Raw genomic sequence first — 6,484 nt, 5'->3', positions numbered from 1 at the left:
GGTGGAACGGCCACTAAAAGTAGAAGAGGGTCAGAAGCCTGAACTTGAAGGTCCCGCAGTGGATAATGTTGGTGGAATCTGGCGATTCACCAGGAGTGGTAGATTGCTCTCACCACCGGTTACCCAAGCTGATAATGCTGATGCTGTGGCGAAAACCAAAGGCAAGCAAGTCGTGAATGAGGGTACCTCTGCACCCCAAGATGGTTCTGAGCCCACTTTTGCAAAGGACGTGGACGAGTTTCTAAGAATCATAAAGAAAAGCGATTACAAGGTAGTCGATCAGTTGATTCAGACTCCGTCCAAGATATCCATTCTCTCACTCCTATTGTGTTCGGAGGCACACAGGGAGGCACTTCTGAAGGTTCTTAATGCTGCATATGTACCTCAGGAGATCTCAGTGAACCAACTAGAAGGGATCGTTGCCAATGTCCATACAAGCAACGGGTTGGGTTTTACTGATTCTGACTTAACACCAGCTGGACGCAATCATAACAAGGCTCTGCACATCTCATTGGAATGCAGAGACACCATGTTATCTCATGTTCTGGTGGATACAGGTTCCTCTCTCAATGTGCTACCCAAGAGGGCCCTGTCGAGGTTAGAAGTAGAGGGTTTGGTCTTGAAACCTTCAGATCTTATGGTGAGAGCCTTCGATGGTTCTAAGAGATCGGTGTTTGGAGAGGTGGAATTGCCAATTCTGATTGGATCACAAACCTTCAACACTGTCTTCTACGTGATGGATATCAGTCCTTCCTACAGTTGCCTGCTGGGTCGGCCTTGGATCCATAATGCTGGGGCAGTCTCTTCAACTCTACATCAGAAGGTTAAGTTTCCGGTCAACGGACGAATTATCACCGTCTGTGGTGAAGAGGACATCCTGGTCAGTAACCTGTCTACATTCAAGTATGTAGAAGTAGGAGGTGAAATTCATGAGACTCTATGTCAGGCTTTTGAGTCAGTTCAAATCAAGGATGCAGCTCCGGTGGAAGAGGTTAAAGCGGGTGCCTCTATCTCATCCTTTAAGCAGGCACAGGCCGTGGTGGATTCAGGTGTTGCTCCCGGTTGGGGACGTCTGTTGGAATTACCAGTGAAAGAGGATAAGTTCGGGATTGGGTACCAGCCAACTCTGACTTCTACAACTTCAGCACTTCAGACTCTTCAGGGGCCGATCACTTTCTCTAGTGCTGGCATCATTCAGTATGGTCAAGTCTCTGCAGTCAACGAAGAAGATGGGGATAGTGACTGCGACATCAACAACTGGGTGCGTCCGAGGATCCCGGGTGAAGTCATCAACAATTGGTCTTCTGAAGAGATTATCCAAGTCACTCTTCTTGAAGAGTAATTTTCTTTGTTTATTCATGCATATCCAAGTCTTACGTTCCACCCAGGGCGTAACGACTCATTGTAGGGCCCGTCTATGTGACACTTGCATTTTTTTATCATAAATAAAAGACGTCTTTTCGCATTCAAATATTTCGTTCCTTGTCTTTCTATTTTTGCAGTTTTTCAAAGAAAAATATATAATAAAAAAAAATAATAATAAAAAAAAATGGCAATGTTTTGTTTAGTTTCCATATTTTTTTTCACACTCATAAGCACATACCATCACTCATGCAGATGCACATCACCGGATCCTATTGATAACGGTTCTGCTATGGCTCGCTTCGACTTTGAAAATCCAATCTTTCAAGCTGAAGAAAAGGATGATGAAGATTGTGAACTCCCTGAAGAACTTGCCAGGTTGTTGAAACAAGAGGAAAGGGTTATTCAACCGCATCAAGAGTTTGTTGAAGTGATTAATCTCGGCACCGAAGACGCCAAGAGAGAAATCAAAATAGGGGCTGCTTTGGAAGATAATGTGAAGAAAGGGCTGATTAAATTGCTGCAAGAATACATTGACATCTTCGCCTGGTCTTATCAGGACATGCCTGGGCTGGACACAGACATCGTGGTACACCGCTTGCCTCTCAAAGAAGGTTGTCCTCCGGTCAAGCAGAAGCTCAGAAGAACAAGACCAGAGATGGCTGTCAAGATAAAGGAAGAAGTGCAAAAGCAGTTGGATGCAGGGTTTCTAGCAGTCACCAATTATCCGCCATGGGTTGCAAACATCGTCCCAGTACCTAAGAAGGATGGAAAGGTACGGATGTGTGTCGACTATCGGGATCTGAACAGAGCTAGCCCTAAAGATGATTTCCCATTACCTCACATCGACGTTTTGGTGGATAATACAGCTCAGTTCTCGGTATTCTCCTTCATGGACGGCTTTTCTGGCTATAACCAAATCAAGATGGCACCAGAAGACATGGAAAAGACAACTTTCATAACCCCGTGGGGCACCTTCTGCTACAAGGTGATGCCGTTGGTCTGAAAAATGCCGGAGCAACATATCAACGAGCTATGGTAACTCTGTTCCATGATATGATTCATCATGAAATCGAGGTTTATGTGGATGATATGATTGCCAAATCTCAGACAGAAGAAGAACATTTGGTGAATTTGCAGAAATTATTTGAGCGTTTGAGGAAATTCAAGCTGAGGCTTAATCCGAACAAGTGCACTTTCGGGGTGAGATCGGGAAAATTGCTGGGTTTTATTGTTAGCGGAAAAGGGATTGAGGTGGATCCCGACAAAGTAAAAGCAATACAGGAAATGCCTGAGCCAAGAACAGAGAAGCAAGTCCGTAGTTTCTTAGGGAGGTTGAACTACATTGCAAGGTTCATCTCTCACCTAACAACCACGTGTGAGCCAATTTTCAAATTGCTGAGGAAAGATCAGGCTATCAGGTGGAATGAAGATTGTCAAAGGGCTTTCGAGAAGATAAAAGAGTATCTACAGAAACCTCCGATCCTTATACCTCCAGTTCCTGGGAGACCTCTGATAATGTACCTATCAGTGACTGAGAACTCGATGGGGTGTGTATTGGGACAGCATGACGAGTCTGGTCGAAAAGAGCATGCCATATACTACCTTAGCAAAAAGTTTACCGACTGTGAAATCAAATATTCGCAGCTTGAGAAAACTTGCTGTGCTTTGGCCTGGGTTGCTCGCCGACTGAGGCAGTATATGTTGAACCATACTACCTTGTTGATTTCTAAGATGGATCCAGTGAAATACATATTCGAGAAGCCAGCTCTCACCGGAAGGGTCGCTCGTTGGCAAATGATTTTAACAGAGTATGATATTCAGTACACGTCACAGAAGGCCATCAAAGGGAGTATTCTGTCAGACTACCTTGCCGAGCAACCGATTGATGATTATGAGCCAATGAAGTTTGAATTCCCTGATGAAGACATCATGTTCCTCAAGATGAAAGACTGTGAAGAGCCAGTTGTTGAGGAGGGACCTGATCCAAACGAAAAGTGGACTTTGTTGGGGCTGTCAATACTAGAGGAAGTGGAATTGGTGCTGTCATTACAACTCCGAAAGGTGCCCACATACCTTTCACCGCTCGTTTGACTTTTGAGTGCACAAATAATGAAGCTGAGTACGAGGCCTGTATCTTGGGCATTGAGCAAGCCATTGATCTGAGAATCAAGACTCTGGACATCTTCGGAGATTCAGCTCTGGTGATTAATCAAGTGAATGGTGATTGGAATACTCTCCAGCCCACTCTGGTCCCCTACAGAGATTACACGAGAAGACTGTTGACTTTCTTCACAACGGTAAAATTGTATCATATACCTCGTGATGAGAACCAGATGGCAGACGCGCTTGCTACTCTATCCTCCATGATCAAGGTAATTCGTTGGAACCATGCTCCCAGGATCGATGTGATGCGCCTTGACAGGGCCGCGCATGTGTTTGCTGCTGAACTGGTAGTCGATGACAAGCCCTGGTATCACGATATCAAGTGCTTTCTGAAGAATCAAGAGTACCCTGCAGGGGCATCCAACAATGACAGAAAGACTTTGAGAAGATTGGCAGGCAGTTTCTTCTTGAACAAAGACGATGTGTTGTATAAGAGGAACTTCGACATGATTTTGCTCAGATGTGTGGACAGACACGAGGCGGACATGTTAATGCAGGAAGTTCATGAAGGTTCCTTCGGTACTCATGCCGGTGGACATGCAATGGCTAAGAAATTGTTGAGAGCGGGTTATTATTGGATGACCATGGAATCAGATTGTTTCAAGTATGCTCGGAAGTGTCATAAATGCCAGATTTATGCTGATAAGGTGCATGTACCGCCGAATCCTCTGAATGTGATGTCTTCGCCGTGGCCGTTTGCCATGTGGGGTATTGACATGATTGGAAAGATTGAGCCGACTGCTTCCAATGGGCATCGCTTCATCCTTGTTGCCATCGACTATTTCACCAAATGGGTCGAAGCAGCGTCATTTGCGAATGTCACCAGACATGTGGTTGCCCGTTTCATCAAGAAAGAAATCATTTGTCGCTATGGGATTCCCGAAAGAATCATTACTGATAATGGTTCTAATCTCAACAACAAAATGATGAAGGAGTTGTGTCAGAACTTCAACATTCAGCATCACAATTCTTCCCCTTACCGCCCTAAGATGAACGGCGCTGTTGAGGCGGCAAATAAGAACATAAAGAAGATTGTGCAGAAGATGGTCGTCACGTACAGAGATTGGCATGAGATGCTACCTTTCGCCTTGCATGGGTACCGTACTTCAGTACGTACATCGACCGGGGCAACCCCTACTCCCTTGTGTATGGTATGGAAGCAGTCCTACCTGTTGAAGTGGAGATTCCTTCCCTAAGAGTCTTGTTGGATGTCAAGCTAGACGAAGCTGAATGGATTCGGACAAGGTTCAATGAGTTGAGTCTTATCGAAGAGAAGCGAATGGCAGCCATTTGTCATGGGCAGTTGTATCAGAGTCGGATGAAGAGAGCTTTTGATCAGAAGGTGCGTCCTCGTTGTTTCCAAGTCGGAGATTTAGTGTTGAAAAGGATCCTTCCTCCTCAGACAGATCACAGGGGCAAGTGGACTCCTAACTATGATGGACCGTATATTGTCACCAAGGTTTTTGATGGTGGGGCCCTAATGCTTGCAACTATGGAGGGTGAAGACTTCGCTTCCCCTGTGAACTCAGACGCAGTTAAAAAATACTTCGCATAAAATAGACCCGCTGGACAGTAAAAAGAATAGTCCAGGCAAAAATGGGCATCCCGACGAACCAAGAAAATGAAAAGGTTCGGGCAAAAATTAGGGATCAAAAAATAAAAAAAGATTGTACACCCGGTAAGTTGAAAACCTGAAAAGGCAACTTAGGCAAAAATGGGTATCCCGGTGGATCGAAAACCCGAAAAGGGCGATCCAGGCAAAAGTTAGGGATTAAGCGAATGACTGCGTTCTGAGTAGCTCTGAATCTCATCTCGTGCCAATGACTGGAAATTTTTGAAGGATAGGAAACAGTCCAATCACTCTTTCAGAAAGCTGATCATCTGGAGGATCTTGAAGACGGGCAAGTCATAGCAGAATTGGAACCCAATAGAAATCCATTTCACATTGCCATTAGATTAATTTCTGTTTTTATCTATTGTGCGATTACCTCTTTCCAGGGATTGCTTCTTAATGTAAATGCCTATTCAGAGGCCATTCAATCAATAAGATCATGTTATTCAGTATATCTCTGTTTTCATTTTCATTTTACTGTTTTGTTTGCAAAAATGACGTCCGAATTTTTGATAAACATTGCATCATGACACATAAGGGCTTTACAGGTACATGCTTAATAAACATTTAAAATTGCTGTAAATTTTAAGTGCTTTGGATCGTCTATTCAGAACAGATACCCTCGGGGCATTTCCTTAAAATTCCCTGCAGATGATCGTGAATATCTTCCCCAGTGAAGTCACCAACAGACAAATTCGGTGTCTTATCCCTGCAGAGCTGATCAGAGCGTTGGATTCTTCAATCCCCAGCAGGTTTTCACCACTGTACTTCCCCAAGCGTTTGTTTCAGGACATACACTCCCCAGTAGAGTTGACAGTGTCAGACTATATATCCCCAGCGGAGTTGACAGCGCCAAACTGTATCTTTCCAGCAGAAGTGCCTGCTCCTTAGAGTTCGATGCCAGATCGATAATCCCAATGCAAGATCCATGGTTTCTTTCTTGAAGCAGAACCTCGGTACCGTATCAGTGTTTGCTCCCCCTGCTGAGTCATCTCTCGCAAATCGTGGTTGCCAGAACCATTGTAGCTTTCCTCAGCAGCAGGCTTCCAGTGCCATTCCTTCCCCGATCAGAGTCTCGGTATGGCCAGAACACCGCATGGCTAGTCGTCTCCCCACAGAGTTCATTGTGGTGTGTATCTCCAGCAGCCTGGCCAGAGCCCAGAGGATGGTAATCATTTCCCCAGCAGATCCCCTTGCCTCGACTTGGCATTCTACCTAGCATTTCGCATCCCTGCATGTAGAATCATATTGCATTACATCATTCCAAATCGCGTAGCATTTCCATTTTCATGGAGCATTACGCCATTGAAAAATTCAAACATACGCATGTAAGCATAAAACATT

The sequence above is a fragment of the Lathyrus oleraceus genome, chromosome 7, assembly GCF_024323335.1.
Source record: "Lathyrus oleraceus cultivar Zhongwan6 chromosome 7, CAAS_Psat_ZW6_1.0, whole genome shotgun sequence".
NCBI lineage: Eukaryota > Viridiplantae > Streptophyta > Magnoliopsida > Fabales > Fabaceae > Lathyrus > Lathyrus oleraceus.
The sequence above is the reverse complement of the archived record's forward strand: the minus strand, read 5'-3'. Positions refer to the sequence as shown.